At 62.4% G+C, this 21,148-nt stretch overlaps 2 protein-coding genes across 4 annotated transcripts in view; one reads left to right on the top strand and one right to left on the bottom strand.

Moving 5' to 3' along the window:
• KYAT1 (kynurenine aminotransferase 1) overlaps positions 1-4,759 on the bottom strand; it is a 30,701-nt gene extending 25,942 nt beyond the window's left edge. Inside the window, exon 1 of one of the 2 annotated variants that reach the window (XM_062207418.1) lies at positions 4,669-4,759. The gene's annotated coding sequence lies outside the window, so the exon portion shown is untranslated. The remainder of the gene's footprint in view (positions 1-4,668) is intronic. The other variant, XM_062207416.1, reaches the window with a different exon arrangement.
• A 175-nt stretch (positions 4,760-4,934) lies between these two features.
• LOC133771490 (volume-regulated anion channel subunit LRRC8A) overlaps positions 4,935-21,148 on the top strand; it is a 28,126-nt gene continuing 11,912 nt past the window's right edge. Inside the window, exons 1-2 of one of the 2 annotated variants that reach the window (XM_062207413.1) lie at positions 4,935-5,024; positions 7,265-7,371. The gene's annotated coding sequence lies outside the window, so the exon portion shown is untranslated. Of the gene's footprint in view, positions 5,025-6,547; positions 7,034-7,264; positions 7,372-21,148 lie in introns of those variants that run through there. The other variant, XM_062207415.1, reaches the window with a different exon arrangement.

Here is a 21,148-nt window from a genome sequence, read left to right as displayed (position 1 = left end):
GGTCTCCCACATGGGGGCAGGGGCCCAGGCACTAGGGCTGTCCTCCACCCCCTTCCCGGGTGCATTAGCAGGGAGCTGGATCAGAAGCAGAGCAGCTGGGACTCGAACCAGTGCTCAAAGGGGACGCTGGCATCCCAAGTGGCAGCTGGCCACAGCTCCCAACATTTTATCCTTGGTGCTCCAGGGATGTCCTGAGATGTCAGCCCGAAGCCGCGGCTGGGTGACCTCCTCCGGGAGGTTGGGACGTCGGGAGCTCTTCCTCACTCAGAGCCGTAGCTGCACAAGCGGCGGCCAGCCGGCCACGCCGCCCACATCCCGGCGCCAGCAGCTGCTTGGGCTGCTCCATGGTGTTCCGTCTGCCATTCCACCTGCAGCTCCTCTGCTCCTGGTCCGTCTGCTGTTGGCCAATCCCCTCTGCGGATGATCCGGTTTGGGAAGTGTCCCGTGGCTTTATCGCAGGGCGCCAGGGGGCAAGACGGCAACGTGCTTCTCCACGTGAGCCAGCCACGGGCCTGCAGGCTAAGGAACACCTGCGGAGGCCACACCGCGTGCACTCGGTCACGGTTAACCTAACGCTGCAGCTGAAACTGAGCCGGGTCCATGCTGTTTAACCAAACCACGGCACCTAAAACTCATTCACATCGAACTGTGCCAAACAAGGAGAGCTCCATTACGTGCGCAGGTTTGTACCCAACGATGCTTCAAGGGGCAACAGCTGATTAGGGACTGGACTTGCGGGGGGGACTCGGAAGCCCCATCCAGCCTGGAGGTCGGGAGGCTGCGGGGTCGGACAGAAGCCACTCGTTAGCTGTGTGGCTCCTGGCAAATCATTAAACCTTTTGGAGCGTCCTCTCTGCACCGGGGACGATAGCAGCCGCGTCACAGGGCACGAGTGAGGAAGAAGTAACACGCACAGAGCACTTGGTGTGCTACCTGGCAAGCGGTCAGACTGGATAAAGTCCGGGGCCCCGGACAGCCAGCGTCCAACAAATGTCACTACTGTTACGTAAAAATAGACCCGCGGGGACGCGCGGTGGCGAGGGCGGCTCAGGTGCTCCGGCTGTAGGGCAAGGGCTGTAGCCACACCCCCACGTGACCTTTCGGGTCCTTCCAGCACCAGGCGTGGAAGAGCTCAGGCCACCTCGCGGCCAGGCCAGGGGCCTCCCCCAGCACACACCTCCATTGGTCCTGGCCGCGGGCAGGTGCACGGCCCCTGGGCACCTGTCAGTGGCCCCGCAGGGGCGGCCGTCAGCCGTGCCCACTGCTCCTTGGTTCAGCCAAGCAGGCTGTGTTGACATGGGACAGAGTCCAAAGCCACCTCGGCCTCGCTTCGCAGTCAGCCCGAATCCAGGTCACCCAGCCTCAAAGTCCCCTCCCCTCGGGAACACACAAGCCCTTTCCCTCCGAGGAGGCCTTGCACACCCTGGCTCAGGCTGTGTCCCTGAGCCCATTCGGATCCACCTGTGTCCACCCAGGCCCTCCACCTACTGTGCGCCTCCTCCTACTACGCGGCCTGGCCCCCAGTGCTAAACCCCCAGGCCCTCACCACAGCCTATTAGGCAGGGATTAGCGCCCCAAATCGCAGCTCACTCAGCAGAGGGCACCCTGTTGGGAGGGGTTTGCCTGTGTTCAAAGTCCAACCTCCTGGCTGCTGCCTCTACCAGCTCCCCTGCCCGCAGGAAACCACCAGGCTCCTGGGAACGGGGGCTGCACCTGTCCAGCTTCCACTTGGTGTGGCAGCCGGCGCCGGCAGGCACGGCGAATGGAGACCCAGGCTGGCCCTGTGTCACCTACGCCCACCAGGACAAGGGGAACATTTGCTTTGGTGCTTCTCACACTTGGTACCTGGGGCGACACGAGAGCCCCACTGGGCAGAACAGGCCGGCGTCTCGAAGGATGCACGGCGTCCCTGGGCCCCAGATGCCAGGGAGCCTCGTTACTGAGACCACACAAACCCTGGCACCTCTAGAGAAGGGAGACGAGAGCGGGCACACCAGCTCAGCTGAGACCGGTCCACGACACGAACACCCACAGGAGAGCACGGCTTGGGCTTGAGATGCCCAGCTCCACCACGCACCGACGGCTGGCCCTGGCGCAGCTTCCCGCAGGGGGCCGGCGCCTATGACACTGGCATCCCAGAGGCGCACCGGTTCGTCCTGGCTTCCCCACTGCCTGCTGATGCGCCTGGGAACGCGGTAGAAGATGGCCAAGTGCTTGGGCTCCTGAAGCCCCTATGGGAGACCCGGACGGAGCTCCAGAACCCTGACTTCAGCCTGGCCCAGCCCTGGCTGTTGCAGCCACTTGGGGAGTGAACCTGTGGACAGATCTTCTCGCCCTGTGTCTCCTTTTCTCTCTGTCACTTTGCCTTTCAAATAAATAAATAAGTCTTTAACAAACAAACAGAAAACAATGCAAGAATCCGTGGGAGGCCTACTTTCAAAGTGCCCCTGCAGTGAGAGTAACATTGAAACACGTTGGGGGGGGAGGGGAGGGGTTTGGCACTGTGGCATAGCGGGTAAAGCCAGTGCTTGCAGTGCCAGCATCCCACAGGGTGCCGGTTCGCGTCCTGGCTGCTCCTCTTCTGATCCAGCTCTCTGCTATGGCCTGGGAAAGCTGAGGAAGATGGCCCAAGTCCTTGGGACCCTGCACCTGCGTGGGAGACCCAGGAAGAAGCTCCTGGCTTCAGATCAATGCAGCTCTGACCATTGCAGCCACTTGGGGAGTGAACCAGCTGATGGATGACCTCTCTTTCTCTCTCTCTCTCCCTCTCTCTCTCTCTCTCTCTCGAACCAGCTGATGGATGACCTCTCTCTCTCTCTCTCTCTCTCTGTGACTCTTTCAAATAAATAAATAAATCTTAAAAAAAAAAAAAGCAGTAGCAGCAGCAGCTAATGGTGGGGCCGGTGCTATGGCGTACTAAGCGAAGCCTCAGCCCGTGGCACCGGCATCCCATATAGGTGCCAGTTCGTGTCCTGGCTGCTCCTCTTCAGATCCAGCTCTGCTGTGGCCTGGGAAAGCAGTGAGAGGCGCTCTAAGTCCTTGGGCCCCTGTACCTGCGTGGGAGAACTGAAGAAGCTCCTGGCTCTTGGCTTTGGATCGGCACAGCTCCCACCGGAGCCGGCAGAATGTGTCTCACTGGCACAGCCTCCGGTCACAGGAGCGACCCTGAGCCGGAGGCCCAGCCGGGGGTGTACGCCCGTCCCCGCGTCTCTGCTCTCCGAGTCACAGACTGAAGTCACCTCCCCTGTGTGCCCCGGAAGCAGCAGGTGACAGTCCAGGTGGGAGCCCCACGGAGTCCCAGCCCCAGCTATCGCAGGCATGTGCGGGGTGAACCAGCAGACCTCTGTCTGCCTTTCAAATAAATAAAACGATTAAAAATATCTATTTTTTAAGTCACTTCTTTGGGGAAGCCCCTCCCCCACCACGTTGTGCCCCCAAGGCCCTGGGCTTCTGCCCCAAGGCACCCACACGGGGCCAGCTGCCGGGCTGTCTGCTGTCCTTGCTACACCCAGGCCTGGAGCTGTGGGCCTGTCCCGTTCTCCACCAGGTCCTCAGCCTGGCGGCTCTGCCAGCACACAGCAGGTCCACAAAGCATTTTGGGCTGATGGTCCCAGGGAGAGACCAAGGGGCCCAACGGCCTCTCCCCAGAGCGGGGAGGGGGCAGGAGAGTGAGACCTGTGAGACCCCTGCGGGCAGCTTTCCCAACCCTGGGCCTCACTTTTCCATCTGCAGAATGGGGCTAATCTGCAGGCAGCACGAAGGCCCAGGGAGAGCCTGCCCGGTGCCGGGTCCCAAGGTCGGAAGGGACCGAGCCCTGGACTCCACCCTGGACTCTGCTCCTTTCCCCCGTCCACCCCAGCTAGCCTCCCTGACCTGTCCCTGTGTGCAGTCCACAAACTGTACAACCGACCAAAACAAAAACAAAAAGCCAGCTTCCTGGTGGTCTGGGTGGGGGGAGGGGATAAGCTGGGAGGTGGGCATTCCCGCGTGAACTCTGCCAGCGCTCACACTCCAGCTTCTCCACCTCCTCCGCGACACTGCCGAGCCCCCAGCCCAGGGACCCCCGGGGCCGGGACAGCTGAACCTAAGGGCTCTGCCGAGCCCCTAGCCCGGGGACCCCCAGGGCCGGACAGCCGAGCGCTGCCGAGCCCCAGCCCAGGGACCCCCAGGGCCGGACAGCCGGGTGCTCCCGAGCCCCCAGCCCGGGGACCCCAGGGCCGGACAGCCGAACCTGCGTGCGCTCGGCGACGCCGCCGCCCCGTCTCACGCCCAGGGGTCTCCCCGGCCCGGGCCCCGCGCGTCTCGGCTCCCAGGCAGGCGGCTGACAAGGTTCGGCGCATCTCCCCGCGCAACTGGGCGCCCACACCCGCACGGCCCGGGGCGCCCATCACACCAGTGCGGGGCTACCCGCTTGCGGGGTTCGGGCAGCCGCCCCAGTGAGCGCACCCCCAGCACTTCTTGCAGCCCGGGAGCTGCGGGGTCGCGGGAGCGTCCCGCCGGCGCTACGGAGCCGCAGCCCGGGGTTTCGCGCTCCTCCGTGGTGCGACCGTGGGAGCGGTCTGCTCTCCGCGCAGCGGCTCCGCACACCGACGGCATCAAACGCATCCAGCGCTCGGCCACAACCAAGCCCCCCCAGCCTCGGCTCCCGGCCCCCCGCCGGCTACTCACCCCCGCCGCCGCCGCCGCGTCGCCTCCCGTCCGCTAGCACGCCCCGAAGGTTACGGCCGTGCCTGTCTCTTTAAGGGGGCCGAGCCCGGGCCCCACGACTTCCGCCCCGAAGCAACATGGCGCCGTCGCGGGGCTCAGAGCGGGGCGAAGCACGGCGCGTTCCCCTCAAAAAGATGGAGGCGCCCTGGCCGCCGCGGTCGCGCCCGGCGGTGACGTCACTTCCGGGGCGGAGGAGGCTGAGTGGTGCAGTGAGGGACAAACAAAAGGAGGCGCCGGAGGAGCGCAGTGGCCGGCGGCGGGACGGAGCGGCCGGGGGCTCGGGCTGCCGGCGGGGCGGCCGGGTGCGGCGAGCCCAGGTGAGCGGGCGGGCTGGGGGGCAGGGCGCGAGCTGTCATCTCCGGACACCTCCCGGGACGCGCGCCGGCCAGCTGCCCGGCCCCCGGCGCCGCGGGCAGCTGAGCGCCGGCCGCCTGGAGGCCTCCCGCGGCCGCGGCGTCCGGCCTCCCTCCGTGCGGTCCGGCGCCCGCGTCCCCGGGGCCCCTCCCTGTCCCCGGCGCCGCGGCGCGCGAGCCCCCTCCCAGGCACCCCGGCGCCCACGCACCGAGCGTTTCCGCCGCGGCTGCCCCGGGTCCCCTGTCGTCCCCCGGTGCCCCCGGATCCTCACCCCTCCACACGCACGCCCCCCGGCGGAGAGGTTCCTCCTCCTGCTGGCCCCGCGCGGACAGTGCCCCGACGTGGTTCTGGGGGCCTCTCGGGGCTGGGGGTCCGCGGAAGGCCAGCGGGCGCGACCCCTGCGCTCCGCGTGCAGCCGGGCCCGAGAGCCAGACCCACGGCGGTCTCGGGGCCTGGTCCGGCCGGGGCTGAGCTGGAGGCCAGCCAGGTCGGGGCCCACGCGGCGCAGGAGCCTGGCGCCGGGGTCTCCGGGGCTCCTCGTGACTGCCCGGCCTGGAGCGGACCGAGAGGGGCTGGCCCTTGGCTGATGCAACTCTTGCCTTTTTTGGGAAGGAGACTTGGGCTGGGGGTTGTCCTGCGGCCGCCCTGGTTAGGACTGGGCTGTGGAGGCGCCCCTTCCCCTGCCCTGGCTGGGCAGGGATGAGGGGTGGAGGAGGGGCTCCCCTGGGGGCCTCCTCCATCTCTTCTGTTACCCCTGGCCGGTGGTCTGTGGATGCTGGCCACAGACACTGTGGGAAGCGGGTGGGGGGCGTGGGGGAGGTCCTGCTTTGGGGATGCCTCCCGTGGGCAGGATGGGGGCCGGGGGGGGGCACCAGGCAGTGGGCGTCGCCCCATGAAGGTCAGGTATCCCGCTCTCTGGAGGGGAGGCGATGCTGGGGTGGGTGGCTGGCCCCTGTCTGCCATGCTTAGAGCTGCTTGGGGCTAGGGGTCCAGGGCTGGGGCACAGAGCGGGGTGCCCTCCCCGACTTAATCGCTCTCGGGCACACCCACTAGGAAGCAGCTTTCTTTGCAAACTTAGTGGGGCCACTCTGGAAAGTCAGGCTCCTGGGGTTGCCCCGTGCAGCCGCCTGGCTTGGCCTGGACCCGGCCTGCGGGAGTTGGCGGCAAGGAGCCAGCTGGGTTCTGAGAACTTGGGGGCGCTGAGGCATGGGCCGTGGGCCCAGGTGCCGTGGGGGTTCAGATGGGGCGGACGCGGAGCCCCGGAGCTTGGCCGTGGCATTCATTCATTCAGCCATCTTTTAGTAAGCGCCTGCCCCGGCCCTCTCCGAGCTGTGGTGTGGGTGGGGAGGCGCTCAGGCCGGTGTAACTGAGGGGGTACCACAGGGGCAGCCGGGGAAGGGGCGGTCAGAGGCCCAGCCTCAGTGTCCCCATCCTTGCTGAGGAGGGCGGGGCGGGGGACGGTTGTGGTGGCCATCACGGCAGGTGGAATGGCTGGGTCCCCGGCCTGTCTCCCTGGCAGGCCCCGTCCTCGGCCCCGTCCTCCCAGCCCAGTGCCCAGAGCCCGGGAGGTGGAAGAAATGACCAGAGGCTCCATGACCCTTCCCAGAAGTGCTGAGGTTCTGTGGCCTGCCCGCCTCTCGGCCCCGGCAGACTCCTGTCCATCCTGTGCCCTCCCTGGCGTCTGCCGGGCCACCTGCTCCCCTGACCCTGCCACACCTGCCAGCTGGGGTGACGTTGACGCTCACCGCACGCCTGTCGACAGGTGGATGAGGGGCCGCTTGTGGCTGTGCGTCTGGGCAGAGCCTGCATCGCCTGACCCACCCCTGCCCCGTAGCTCCTCTCTGACCACTTCCACTTGCAGCTCTAGTTCTGGCCATGCCGAACCACGCCTCGTTCCCAGACGCCACGCAGGGGTGCTGCCCCTCCTGCCTGGGTCAACGCTCTTTCCCCAACTCCTGTCCTTCCTCAGCAGGTGATGCGGGCACCTCCTCCTCCAGGAAGCCTCCCTGGGCTCTCCAGATTGTAACTGCTAGCCTGGCTGCTCCTCAGGGGACTGACTTCTGCGGGGCGGGCTCCCCTGTCAGCCCGGAGATCTGCCCGGCGCCGGCACCCACCAGCTGTGGGACAGTGCTGGCAGCACGGCAGGTATAGCTCTGACAGCCACACCCGCGGCCCGCTGACGACAGCTCTCGCTTCCTTCTAGGGAGGCAGCGTCTATGGAGCAAAAGGAATGCCAGGACCCTGCCCGGCCAGACGTGGGCCAGCCTCAGCGCCCACAGCCGACACACAGATAGCAGAGCCGTCCTCCGGGTAAGGACCGGGCCCCGTCCTGCCTTTCCCGCCCTAGCCTCTGCCACCTCCGGCGTGGGGAGCAAGGGGCAGTGCCTCTTTCTCCGTGGTACTTTGCTCTTCTCGCCGTGGGTCTGGGGGATCCAGACCAGAGGTGGCCGAGGACAGAATTATTCTCCCCCGTCCCACTCCCGACCGTGGGGCCGGCTGAGGCCTGTCTGGTTGCCGTGCCCTCTGAATGCCAATGTTGTGTCATTGTGAACCTCTTATCAGTCTGGGTCGCTAATAGTGCTGCCCCGTGACCGCGGCTCCCACGTGACCACAGCTCCCAAAGAGTGTTCCGTGGAGCAGCACTCTGGTCACCGTGGCGAGGTGATTTTGGGAAGTCCTAGCTCTGAGGGCGGGAGAGTGGGCTGGTTAGACCTGGACTCCGTAGCGGGGCCTGGGCCGGAGTCCAGGCTGGCCTGCGCTTGCTGCGTGCCCGTGGGCCTCGGTTTCCTGCTCTCAGGAAGGGGACAGCACTAAGGCCTGCGTCCCTGCAGGACGTGCTGAGGCTCTTGGCAGAGTGCACGTCCCAGGATGTGGTTCCCGGTCACAGCTGGCGCGTGCGGAGACTGGTCCGCCTGGGTGTCAGAGCTTTGAGAAGCAGCGTGGTCCCCGTTCAGAGATGCGGAAACCGAGGCCCGGCGTGAGGAAGCGGCTTGCCCACGCTCCTCAGGAAGGCAGGCGTGGAGAGACGTGGGCCTGGGGTGGGCCTGGCATCGTGGGCCAGCGTCCTCTGCTCTCACACCCAGGTCGCCCTGCACCCACGTCCCACCGCGGCTTTCTGAGAAGGCAGGCCTGAGCCTCCCCTCCGAGGTTTTTTTTTAAGATTTAATTTATTTGAAAGAGTTACAGAGGGGCAGAGGCAGAGAGAGAGAGAGAGAAAGGTCTTCCATCTGCTGGTTCACTCTCCAGATGGCCTCAAAGGCCTTAGCTTAGCAGATCGATACCCAGGAGCCAGGAGCCTCCTCCTGGTCTCCATGTGGGTGCAGGGCCCAAGGACCTGGGCCATCCTCCACTGCCTGCCGGGCCACAGCGGAGAGCTGGCCTGGAAGAGGGGCAGCCGGGAAAACTGAGCACCCGGATGGGATGCCGGCGCCGCAGGCAGTGGCTTTACCCGCTACGCCACAGCACTGCCGTTCCCTCCGCCCCACCCCTGTTGTGGAATTTTAAAGGATACAGTAAGCTTGGTGGTGGTGGTGGTGGTTACCGACATGGTGGCGTGTTTGCTGCCTGTCTGTACTGTTTGGAGCTTTTCCATGACACAGACAGTGAAAGCCCCCCCCCATTGTCTGGGGTCTGAATGGGAGGAGTGGGTCTTCCACGCCCGCCTGCCTGTCGGCTTCTCTTCACAGAGTCAGGTCGTGTGGGAGCTGCCCGGCTGCGGCTTGCTTTGGTCTGGTTTAGTGGTGTCCCCCAGACCTCTCTTCCCGGCAAGGGGTGGGCAGATCTGTGCCACCCCACCCCCACAGCCCTCCTGGTGACCGTGCTGGGAGTCGGCAGCAGCAGGGCGAGATGGGAAGTGCCTGGTGTGTGATTTGGTCGGCTCTCTTGTTTACTGGGACAAGGTCAGCAAACCCTGGCCCTGCGCGGTAGGAGCTTCCTGTTGGTTTCGAAGAGGCCTGACCTGCAGACGCTCGTGCCGGGCAGCCGGGCAGCGATGAGCAGGAGGCCGCTGGGCCTCCTTATCTGAGATCCGAATTCCTGCCTGGTGCCAGGGGCAGCTCGGAGGGAATAGCGTGGGCCCCGGCCTGGGAGGTCTGGGCCTGCGCTGGCTGCCCGAGGGGGCCCAGGCTGGGGGTTGGGAGGACACACAGGAGTCAGCTGGGAGCCCGGCCCCTCCGGGATGCTCAGGGTTCAGCTAGTTCTGACTCAGTTTACCCTTGCAGCGTCCGGCGGAAGCTTTGGCTTGGTCCTTTTGCTAAGCTTCTTTGGGTGGGTGGGTGAGGACGAGGGGGAGGAGGCCCCGTGAGCCGGGTCTGTGACGGGAGAGTGTCGTGGGCCGAGCCCTGTCGTGGACATGGGCCCTGCGGGAGCGGCTGACTTCTCCTTTACCTGGTGTTTCCTGGGCTCACGGTCCTGCCCCTGCTCGGCCCTCTCCCATGTTCTTTGTCCCATCCTCCCCAGGAATCTCTTTCTGCTCCGTGGGACACTGCCTGGCTGGGAGCCCCAGGCGTGGGCCCTTCCACGCCCGATGCGCAGGTCGTCCTCCCAGGCAGTCTCTGTGTCCCTGGTCATCCTCGGCGCCACGCCCGGGGTGCCAGGCACCTGCTGGGTACTGCATGCCTCTGCCCACCTGACCCTTGCCACAACCTCGCTGTGGGGTCAGTGTGTCCGTGACAGACGAGGGGACCAGGTCTGTGGCCCCAGGTTAGAGGCGGCAAAGCCAGGACTCGGAACCGGCTCTGTTGGCTTGGCGGCCTGCGCTCCTCTGCTGCTCCCTCCGTGGCGTTCTTTCCTCTAATTCTCGGGCCTTCAGGGAGCTCCTTTAAAATGCTGTACCCCACGGCCCACCACCCGAGACCTGGGGAGTCAGCTCGGCAGGGCTGGGCCAGGAGTGTGCACGCTGCAGAAGCTCCCCTAGCGCTGGGGAGGCTGGCGGTCTACAGACCATGCTGAGGGCCACTGGATGGAGTCCACGCCTTCACCCTGGTCCTTGGCTCTGGTGGACCAACCCCTGAGTGCTGGAAGCCCCGCCCTTGGGACAGAAGCGGGCTGAGCTCTCTGCAGGCCTGGGACTGGATGTTGCTGCGTGTGCATGTGTACCTGTACACGTGTGTGTGGACATGTGTGCATGCATGACGGGGAGCAAGGGTTTGCCCTTCCCACGTCAAGGCTGTGCTGGGCGAGGTCCCTGGGGCTTTTACTCCTCACCGCAGACGCTCCCTGCGGGTTTCTCGCACCTCGCAGCGAGTTCTCGAGTTCTTCCACCTCTGGGCGTCTCTCGAGGGCTCAAGACCTCAGAATTAAATTGCCCGCTGCCTGCGAGGACACTCCCCCGGAGTGAAAGTGCCTGTAAGGTTCCACGGCTTTCACACGCCACAGGGACCTCGGGCATGCCTGCGGGGCCCCGCCTCCTGACGTCCGATCAGCATGGCGGCAGGAGCCAGGCCCTGCGGGGCCGGGTCGAGCTCCCTGGGGCAGCCCCCTCCAGCCCGGAGCCCAGAGACAGGGCAGCAGGTGCTCCCTCGTGCCAGACTCCCTTGGTGCTTGCTGGCCGCTCGCCGGGCCTGGCCGGTGTGCAGCGCCCGGGGCTGGGCTCGCAGCGCCAGTGTCTGCGGCCCCTGTGGGTTACTCACGCCTGTGTTTCATAACCCGTTTAGGAAGCAGCACTGGCATTAAGAGCAGGTCAGGACCTGTCTCCAGGGCCCCTCTGCCCGCAGGGCCCGGACCTAGCACCAAGCTGGGCTGCCTTCCTGACTTTGCTCAGAGCGATGCCTGAGAGAGCGGTCAGAGTCCGGCCTGCTCGGGCCCCTGAAGACGCTTTGTCTGCGTGCGTCCCTCGGGAAAGGGGCTGTGGCATCTCCAAGGGCCTGGGTACCCAGTGGGCCCAGGAGACCTCACCGTGGGGGCCGGCGGGCAGAGGAGGGAGTCAGGCCTGGGGTGGGTCTTCCCACCACCTCTGGCTGTGCGGCCTTGGGCGGGTCACCCCGCTTCCCTGGGCCTCAGACCTCACGCCCGTAAAAGGGCTGATAAAACCTCCCGTAATCTCAACGCTACAGAGTCTGTGCGGAGGCACTGGCGGAGCTGCCCGCCACAGTCCTGGGAGGAACAGGTGCACCAGCCCGTTTTACGGTTGAAAGCAGGGCCTGGCCAGGCCGAGTGACTGACCCGGGGCCACACCTGGTGCGGTGGGGAGCCGCCTCACTGGCCTGCGTGGAGGTGGCAGCTGAGGCACAGGAAGTGCTGGGTGCTTGGTGGGTGCCTCGCGCCCCACCTGCTGCCCCGTTTGGCCCAGGGGGTGTCCCTCACTGTCACCCTCCCCTCCAGAAGGCAGGCTGTGCCCTTGCAGGTTTGCAAGAGGACCAGCGCGTTTGGGAAGCCCAGCCCGAGCGTGAGGCAGAGTGAGGCCGACACTGTTCCTCCCCAGGAAGTGAGGGTGTGCCCTTCTGTGCAGGGTGAGTCCCAAGCCAGGCAGCACCCTCAGCCCACAGCCGCTGACTCACCCCAGCTGGGTGTGGGGACCCGGAGGCCAGTGTCCCGCTCGGGGGCGGGGGCGGGGTGTGTGTGCGCCAGATGAGGGGTGAGACCTTTCCTTCCCCTCCAGAGGAAGCACATGGCCCCGAGCAAACTCACAGGCCTGGACTCCCCTGGGACTGGGCTGCAGCCCAGGGCCTTGCCCAGGCCCCTCGGGAACGGCGCTGCCCCCTTCCTGGGAGAGAGCTGGGCACAGGGAGGGCGCCAGCCTCCCGCCTGGGAAGTTTTCCCTCTGGCTCTGTTTGTGCCTCACAAAAGGCCCTCTGTGCCCTGTTTACCCACTGCCTGCACCCGCCGCGCCCAGGTGTGGGAGCTGCCAAATCTGCCACCCGTGTGGGGTCGGGCAGGCTTAGGGGCGCCCCTGCGCGGAGGGGAGATGGCGTGTCATTTCTGGGGCCCCGTGCATAGGGGAGACGGCGTGTCATTTCTGGGGCCCTGTGCGTGTAGGGGAGGCGGCGTGTCATTTCTGGGGCCCTGTGCATAGGGGAGACGGCGTGTCATTTCTGGGGCCCCGTGCGTGTAGGGGAGACGGCGTGTCATTTCTGGGGCCCCGTGCGTGTAGGGGAGACGGCGTGTCACTTCTGGGGCCCCGTGCATAGGGGAGATGGCGTGTCATTTCTGGGGCCCCGTGCGTGTAGGGGAGACGGCGTGTCATTTCTGGGGCCCCGTGCATAGGGGAGACGGCGTGTCATTTCTGGGGCGCCCCTGCGTGTAGGGGAGACGGCGTGTCATTTCTGGGGCCCCGTGCATAGGGGAGATGGCGTGTCATTTCTGGGGCCCCATGCATAGGGGAGACGGCGTGTCATTTCTGGGGCCCCCTGCATATAGGGGAGATGGCGTGTCATTTCTGGGGCCCCGTGCATGTAGGGGAGACGGCGTGTCATTTCTGGGGCCCCGTGCATAGGGGAGACGGCGTGTCATTTCTGGGGCCCCGTGCGTGTAGGGGAGACGGCGTGTCATTTCTGGGGCCCCGTGCATAGGGGAGATGGCGTGTCATTTCTGGGGCCCCGTGCATAGGGGAGATGGCATGTCATTTCTGGGGCCCCCTGCGTATAGGGGAGACGGCGTGTCATTTCTGGGGCCCCGTGCATAGGGGAGACGGCGTGTCATTTCTGGGGCCCCGTGCATAGGGGAGACGGCATGTCATTTCTGGGGCTCTGTCCTGCAGGAAGTGGACCCTGTTTAGCAGGGCTGACACCCGGTGCTGCTCCTGGGAGCAGATGGCTGCTCGCGGCTGCCGCTCTCTCTGCGGTCCTGAGCCTAGAGGGGTCTCCAGGAGTCATGGGAGGTCCGGGGGCCTCTGGGTGGCCTGGCCCCTGCTTGGAGATACCCGTTCTTTTTTTTTTTTTTTTTTTTTTTTTTTGACAGGCAGAGTGGATAGTGAGAGAGAGAGAGACAGAGAGAAAGGTCTTCCTTTTTTTGCCGTTGGTTCACCCTCCAATGGCCGCTGCGGCCGGCACACCGGGCTGATCTGAAGCCAGGAGCCAGCTGCTTCTCCTGGTCTCCCATGGGGTGCAGGGCCCAAGCACTTGGGCCATCCTCCACTGCCTTCCCGGGCCATAGCAGAGAGCTGGCCTGGAAGAGGGGCAACCGGGATAGAATCCAGCGCCCCAACCGGGACTAGAACCCGGTGTGCCGGCGCTGCAAGGCGGAGGATTAGCCTGTTAAGCCGCGGCGCCAGGGGAGATACCCATTCTTTGGCTCAGCCCACACCTAGGTCTGTCTCCCTGAATTCCAGTTATTTTGTTTATGAATTTATTTGAGAGTCAGAGTCAGAGCTCCCATCTGCTGGTCCATTCTCCAGACGCCTGCAGTGGCTGTGAGGGCCAAAGCTGGAAGCCAGGACCACAGTCAGATCTCCCATGCGCGCTGCAGGGCCCCCGCTACCTGAGCCATCACAGCTACCTCCCGGGTCTGCATCAGCAGGAGGCTGGATCGGAAGAGGCTTGCACCAGGCGCTCTGGACAGGGGTCCCAAGCTGAGTCTTAACCACCGACCAAACGCCCACCTCCATTATCTTTTTTTGTTTTTTAAAATATTTATTTATTTACTTGAAAGGCAGAGTTACAGAGAGGCAGAGGCAGAAAAACAGAGAGGTCTTCCATCCGCTGGTTCACTCCCCAAATGACGGCAATAGCTGGAGCTGGGCTGATCCAAAGCCAGGAGCCTCCTCGGTCTCCCACGTGGGTGCAGGGACCCAAGCATGTGGACCATCTTCCACTGCTTTCCCAGGCCATAGCAGAGAGCTGGATCAGAGGTGAGCAGCCGGGATTTGAACCGGCGCCAATATGGGATGCTGGCACAGCAGGCAGCGGCTTTACCCTCTGCACCACAGCACCGGCCCCCACCCCTATCGTATTTTAATTCCCACAGGCACCCAGTTTGTATTTGTGAGCCCGTTTTGTAGCTGTAGTATTTCCACCTACATTTGAGGACGCTGAGTCCCTGGGACTCCGGTGAGGAAGTAAGTGGTGGAGGTGGCGTGTGGGTGCCCGGACTCGGGTCTGAGCAGGGACCTTTTCCTGATGTGGTACGGGGCAGCTCCTCCTCGTACGCCCTCTCCCAACCCTGAGGAAGCCACAGCACGAGCAAAGTCTTTGCAGTTTCCCCCAAGAGTTTCTGTTCACAGACGTTTGGTGTTTAGGCGCCAGTGTCGTGGCTCAGCCGGTTAAGATGTCGCTAGTGCTGCCTGCATCCCATATGAATGCTGACTGGAGTCCCAGCCGCTCTGCTTCTTCATCAGCTCCCTGCTGATGCCCCTGGGAGAGCAGCGGAAGTGGCCCAGGTGCCTACTCCTGCCACCCACACAGGACACCCGGTCAGAGTCCGGCCGTCGCGGCCATTTGGGAAGTAAGCCGGCAGGTGGAAGAAAGCGCTGTCCCCGTGCCTGTCTCTCCCTCTGTAATGCTGACTCTCAGATAACTCAAGTCTGGGAAACAACAGCTTGTTATTTAAGGATGTAGAATGTGGACAGCGCTCCGCAGTCTCGCCCACCCTCAGACCTGCCCCCGTGGTTCCAGGTAGATCTTCCGAGTCCGCTGCACACGAGTGACAGGTTTGTGACTGATATACTCTTTTTATGTCTTTTTTTTTTTTTTTAAGATCTATTTATTTATTTGAAAGTATTACAGAGAGAGAGGGAGGGACAGAGAGAAAGAGCTTCCATCCGCTGGTTCACTCCACACATGGCCACAATAACCAGGGCTGGGAGAGGCTGAAGCCAGGAGCCAGGAACCCCATCCTGGACTCCCACGTGGGTGCAGGGGCCCATCTTCCGCTGCTTTGTCAAGTGCGTTAGCAGGGAGCTGGATCGGAAGTGGAGCAGCCGGGACTCGAACTGGGCCCTTATGGGATGCTGGCACTGCAGATGGCGGCCTAACCTGCTGTGCCATGGCATTGGCCCCATACTTTAAGAATCTTATCTATGTATTTGAAAGGCAGAGTTACAGAGAGGGGGAAAACAGATCTTCCATCCCCTGGTGTAGTCACCAAACGCCCACAACCGCAGGAGCCAGGAACTCTGCCCGGGTCTCCCCTGTGAGTGGCAGTGACCCCACAACCTGGACCATCGTCTGCGGCCTCCCAGGCACGTTATTAGCAGGAGCTGGATCAGAAGTGCGGTGTAGCCAGGACTTGAACCAGGCACTTCCACGACGGATGTCGGCATCCCTGAGAGCCGCACTGTGGTGCGGCAGGTTAAGCCACCTGTCGAGTCGTTCGTATCGCGTATTATGGCAGGGACCGGGTTCCACTCCACATCTGATCCAACTTCCTACCAGTGTGCACCCCAGAAGACAGCCCAAGTGGCCGGGTTCCTCCTGTCCATGTGAGACCCAGGAGCTCCTTGGCCCAGTGCTGGCTGCAGGCATTTGGGGAGGGAACCATTGGATAGAAGATAACTCCCCCACCCTGCCTTTCAAATAAATAAACACAGCTTCTTAAAAACCTTGAAACTCTAAACAGAAAGGCTAATTGCCTGATTATTAGTTTATGCTGTGTATTTGTGTTGAAATATTATACTGTGTCTCATAAAAAGGCACATGTATTACATATTTATCTAAAACTTTTAAAAAATGGAATAACTGGAGAAAATGAGGCGACGGCCTGCAACACTGTCCCTGTTAGAGCCCGGCTCCCCACCCCTCTCCTCCTGGCCCTGCAGCCCCCCTCCTAGCTTCTGGTTGCTGTGACGCCTTCGTGTGGTGGACACCTACAGTATCCTCCCGGGACGGGCTTCTCTCCCGGTCACGTTTGTGTCCTTCTTGTGAGTTAATGTGTCTTGGTCATCTTGCGTGTCACTGTACACAGCTCTGCGAAGCAGGCAGCATTATTCCTCTTCTCCATCCGGGTCTCCCACGTGGGTGCAGGGGCCAGGGACTCAGGCCGTCTATCACAGCTCTCCCAGGCGCGTCAGGAGGGAGCTGGGTCAGAAGTGGAGCAGGCGGTGGCTTACCCTGCTGCGCCAGAACACCGCCCCGTTATTCCTGTTCTGAAGTTTACAAAAGCGGGGGGCAGGGGTTTGGAGCCAGATGACGGCACCTGTATCCCACGTGAAAGAGCCTGGGTTCGAGTCCCAGCTCTGCTCCGGTGCCTGCTCATGCAGACCTTGGGAGGCGGCGGTCGTGGCTCCGGGGATCGGGGCCCTGCCACTCACATGAGAGAGCCGGGCTGAGCTTTCAACTCCTTGCTTCAGCCCCAGCTGTAAGCTGGGCCATTGCAGTCGGTTGTGGAGTGAACTAGCAGACGAATGGTCTGTGTGTGTGTGTGTGTGTGTTTCTTTGCCTCTCAAGTAAATAAATAAAATGATAGAACACAGGGGCCGGCCTTACGGCACAGCGGGTTAAGCTGCTGCTTTCGATGCCAGCATCCCAGCCGAGTGCCAGTTTGTCCCGGCTGCTCCACCTCCGATCCAGTTCCCTGCTAATGCACCTGGGAAATCAGCAGAACATGACCCAGATACTTAGGCCCCCGCCACCCGTGTGGAGGACCTGGATGGAGTTCCAGGCTCCTGGCTTCAGCCTGTGACCATTTGGGGAGTGAACTGGCAGGAGGGTGATCTCTCTCTCTCTCTCTCTCTCTCTCTGTAACTCTGCCTTTCAAATAAATAAAATAAGTCTTCAAAAAATTGTAGAAATAAATACTATTTCAAAAGCAGAGGCTTGCCTGGGCATGAAGTCGTTTGGCGCTGGAGCTGGGTTGGAGCCCACACGCCCTCACAGCTCCAGCTCTGCACACCCCGAGTCTTCCCACCACCGAGGGAAGGGTGGGGGCTTCTCTGGTTTGCTCATTTGACTCCTTAGGGCTAGGAAGGCCCCAGCTCTGCTGCAGGAACCCGGTCCCCCTCCCCAGCCCCCCTGTACTGCCTTGAGGGAAGGGCCTGCCTGCAGTGGGCCCCTTCCGCGTGTCCCTGGGGCTGAGCAGGCCAGGCCAAGGGGCCCCCCGGGAGCGGCGTCATCCTCGGGGGCCGAGCTCCGTCCGCTGTGCGGGTAACTGGCCCAGGAGCCTCCCCCGGGTGTGAGGAAAGCCAGGCCGGCGGGGTGGAAATGGTGACTGTTCTGGTGAATTTTTGTGTGATGAGATGGCACAAGCGCTCAGAAGAGCACAAAGCCGGGGACTGGCATCAGCTTGGTCAGCCCTTCGTGTTCTACAGGAGCTGCACTGTTGTAAGCACAGGCTGGGTGTTTCCAGCACAGCCGAGCCCTCCCCCCACCCCACCCCGCCCCAGCCGAAGCTGCCGTCTTGGTGCTCCGCCCGTTCCTGTCCCCGCACTGCACCTGGGTGCAGCCGTGCCGGAGCCCTTACATAACCCGTGTGTCATCCTACAACTCCGCCTCGTCGCCACCTCCACCGGTTCAGAGCATGCCATGGTTTGAATGGAGCGATCTGGATCTGCCTTTCACCTTGTGGTGAATACTTAGGTGGCTTTTTTTTTTTTTTTTTTTTTTTGGCTGTTGCAAACAGCCCTGCATTGAGCCAGTCCGACTCCTTGTGAGAGTGTCACCGGGAGGGAAAGGCGGGCTGGGGGGCGTGTGCATCCCCGTCCCCCACCTCGCGTTGCCACATCTTTGCCAGCCCAAGGGACTGACATGGTCCGATCCCAGCATCTGAGTGTTTGCATTTGCTTTCCTTGATTACTAATGAGGCTAAGAATTTTTCAGGCACGAGTTTCCATTCGCATATTTTCCCTGTGAGTTTCCCCGTTGGACTGTCTCTGTAGAAGTCCGGCTTTGGTCGGATGTTAACCCTTCAGTGGCCAGACCTGCTGGAAGCCTCTCCCCCAGCCCGTGGCTTCCTTGCGCACGTCTGTTACTGTGTCCTTCGCTGTGCCTGGTCTCAGCTTCTATGGGATCATGGGATCAGTCCTTTCCCATGGGAGTTTGTGCAGTTTGTGGTAAGATAGCCTCCCCTGTCTTAACAGTAAGATCGTTTTTTTGATTTTTCTTTAAACTGCTTAAAGTTTAAAAGTGTGCATGTTCTCTCTCTGACTCTCTGTCTGTCTCTCTTCTTTCATTTGAGAAGTTTAGAGACACAGAGAGCCCCTGTTCACTGGTTCACTCCCCACCTGCCTGCAATGGGCGGGGCCGCTGAAGCCAGGAGGTAGGAACTCCAGCTGGGTCTTCCCTGTGGGTGGGCGGCAGGAGCCCAGCCACTGAGCCATCGCTGCAGCTCTCGGGGTCTGCACAGGGAGAAAGCTGGAACCCAGATACCAACCCAGGACTCAGGTGGGATGCCCCACCCCTTCTTAGGTCTCCCTTTTATTTTTCTCTCTTTTTGAAAGATAGAGAAGCAGACACCTTCTCTCCTCCTGGCTCACGCCATAACAGACTGAGCCGAGACTAGGCCGGCTGAGAAGCCAGGCGTCTGGAACCAAGTCCATGGCGCTCGCTGGGGGGTGGGGACTCAAGCACCCTGACCATCACCTGCTGCCCTTCAGGGCGCACCCCAGCAGGAAGTGGAACAGAAGATGATTCCGGACTCAGACCCACTCTCCAGTACAGGATGTCGGGGTCCCCGGGGCGGCCCCTAGCTCAGTGGAATTGATTTTTGGGAAGGAAGGAGCTGGGGCTCTTTCCACCGGAGAGCCAGCACCATTCAGGGGTGCCCATCCTTCCCCCCAAACTGGCAGAGTCGACACTGGCGAGGTTTCCAGAAGCCGGAAACCGGGCGGGGGTCTTTTTCAAGGCTCGCTATTCCGTTCTCTTGGTCCATGTATCCCTTCATACATGCACAGCGTGAGTTCCTGTAGCTTTGTAGTGAGCGTCAGCATCTGGTAGGTACCCCTTCCTGCCTCGCTCTTACCTGGCTGTTCTCCATCCTTCCAAGTAGTGATTAGAGCGATTTTTTTGTCTTGGGGCTGGTGTGGCACAGTGGCTAAGCTGCTGCCTGCGGGTGTCAGTTCCAGCTTCTTGCTCATGTGCCTATGGGGGGGTCGCCCAAGTCCTTGGTTCCCTGCACCCACATGGGAGACCCAGATGGGAGCTCTGGGGTGCTGGCTTTGGCCGGGACCAGTCCCGGCTGTTGGAGGGTGAACCAGCAAATGGAAGATCTTGCTCTCTCACACTCCGTCACCTTAAAATAAAAATAAATAAATCTTTAAATACATTTTCCTTAATACTTAGTAACGTGTTTCTAGTAAAAGGCAGAGCTAAGAGGCTGTGGGCAGCGGTGTGGTCTCACTGCGGGGGTGACTCGGGCTGGCGGCTGCGAGGTTACATGGTTGAGTGGAGTACACCTGGCCAGGCGGGTGGCTCAGCAGAGAGGCAGAGGGCTGAGCGCACTGTCCAGTTGAGGCTGGGGTTTTTAAGGAGATGGGTCTTTGTCTTCACACATCTCCTCCTGAAACAAAGGACTTTATGGATGTAAATAGAAAAACTCCTGAGTTTTCTCCCTGAAGTTATCAGACTGGAGGAAGTCTGGCTGGCACACCCCTTCCACCACCCTCCCCCCATCCCCCACCTCCACCTCCACCCACCCCCCAACCCCCATTAGAGGAAGGGCAGGGAGGGCATTTAAAGTTCAGATACTGGGCTGCACCTGGCAGGTTATCAGGTAGGAGGGGGCGGGGACCCCCACCTGGCAGGTCATCGGGTAGGAGGGGCAGGGCAGGACGCAACACTGGGCTTTGGGATGACTTTGAGATGCAGATGCTGGACATGGACGTCTTCTCTTTAGGCCTTTGTCACACACACACAAGCTCATATCTGACTTCCTACCTAACACCCGGTGCCTGAATCTTCCTCCTGGAACCTTCCCCAGCCCGGCAACTGCCACAGGTCTCGCCCCTCCCCTTCCTGGGTCCAGTCCGGTCTCACAGCCCCTCCTTTACTTCGGTGTCCTGGGCTCTGCCTGAGGGGCCTGGCAGGAGCTTGGTGGTCCCTGTGCCTCAGGGCACCTGGCCTCTCCCTCCCCCAGCCCTGGTGGGTCCCAGCCCACTGTTAATCCCGGCTTAGGTGGAAGCCAGAAGGACTGCACAGCACTTGCTTTTTGTCTTTTCTCTGCTGCTCCCTTTTCGAACCCTGCAATCTTTGTTCTCTCCTCGTTCTCCATCTCCTGGGGCAGCAACTTGACCTGAAGTGACCCTACCTGTCTGCCCCGCCCCCCAGGGTTGAATACCTGCACCCGCTTTTCTTCTTTATTTACCAGCCTCGGCTGTCCCAACCGCAGAGAGTGCATGCTGGTTAAAAACTGAAGTGGCTGTTCTAGCCTTCTGCCTTCCAGGAGAGCCCCTCCCCACGTCCGGCTTTATCACAGTGGGGTTGCTTTTGCCGTTCTGGATCCCAGCTTTCTGCCCGAGGCACTGCCTGAGGGCGCCCTCACCACGTCCTGCTGCCCTCCAGCCTTGCCGTTCGCTGCCTGGCCCGCGCGCCAGGCCCCAGCCGGCCGTGCCCCGTGTCGCCGAGCCCTCTGCAGCTTTCGCCTCTTCGTGCTTGGCTGCCCACGCACTTCTGCTCCCTCAGCAGGTGTCTCTGCTGGAGTCAGGACGGCCCGGGGAGCCGGGCCCATGTCGGTTTTGTTCTCTGCCTCCTGCTCACTGCCACTCCAGCCTCTGGCCCTAACCCAGGGGCCTGTCTTTATCCTGGGCCACGGGTGGGAGAAGGTACACAGTGACCTGACCGACTGCACTCTGCCTGCGAGTGACAGAGAAAGTCTGGGGGCCCCACCTGACAGCTCTCCTGGGCACACCTGGGCGTGCTCACAGGTGCACCAGAAGGGAAGGGAGCCAGGGGCTCGGAGAGGTGCAGTCACACCTGCCCAGGCTCACTCTGCTCGTGGACGGCAGAGCCCCAGACGGACCCTGGGCTGTCTCTTCATATCCTCACTGCTTGGCAGGACTTGCCCTGTGCCTGCCCGAGGTCCCCCACACAGGCATCTGGGAAGCCCCATTTCTCTGGTCTTCGCGATGGTGCAGGGCGCTCTGCAGGGCGTTGGTCACCGCCTGTGAGGCCGGGGGTGCTGCCCAGCTCTCCCTCTTCGCTGGCTGGCGGCAGGGGTGGTCAGGACAAGGGTGTCTGGTGGCGGCAGAGCCCTGCTGGAGTGGGTGGGCCACGGACTGAGGGGA

This window comes from Lepus europaeus, chromosome 12 (genome assembly GCF_033115175.1).
Source record: "Lepus europaeus isolate LE1 chromosome 12, mLepTim1.pri, whole genome shotgun sequence".
Classification (NCBI taxonomy): domain Eukaryota; kingdom Metazoa; phylum Chordata; class Mammalia; order Lagomorpha; family Leporidae; genus Lepus; species Lepus europaeus.
The sequence above is the reverse complement of the archived record's forward strand: the minus strand, read 5'-3'. Positions and strand labels throughout refer to the sequence as shown.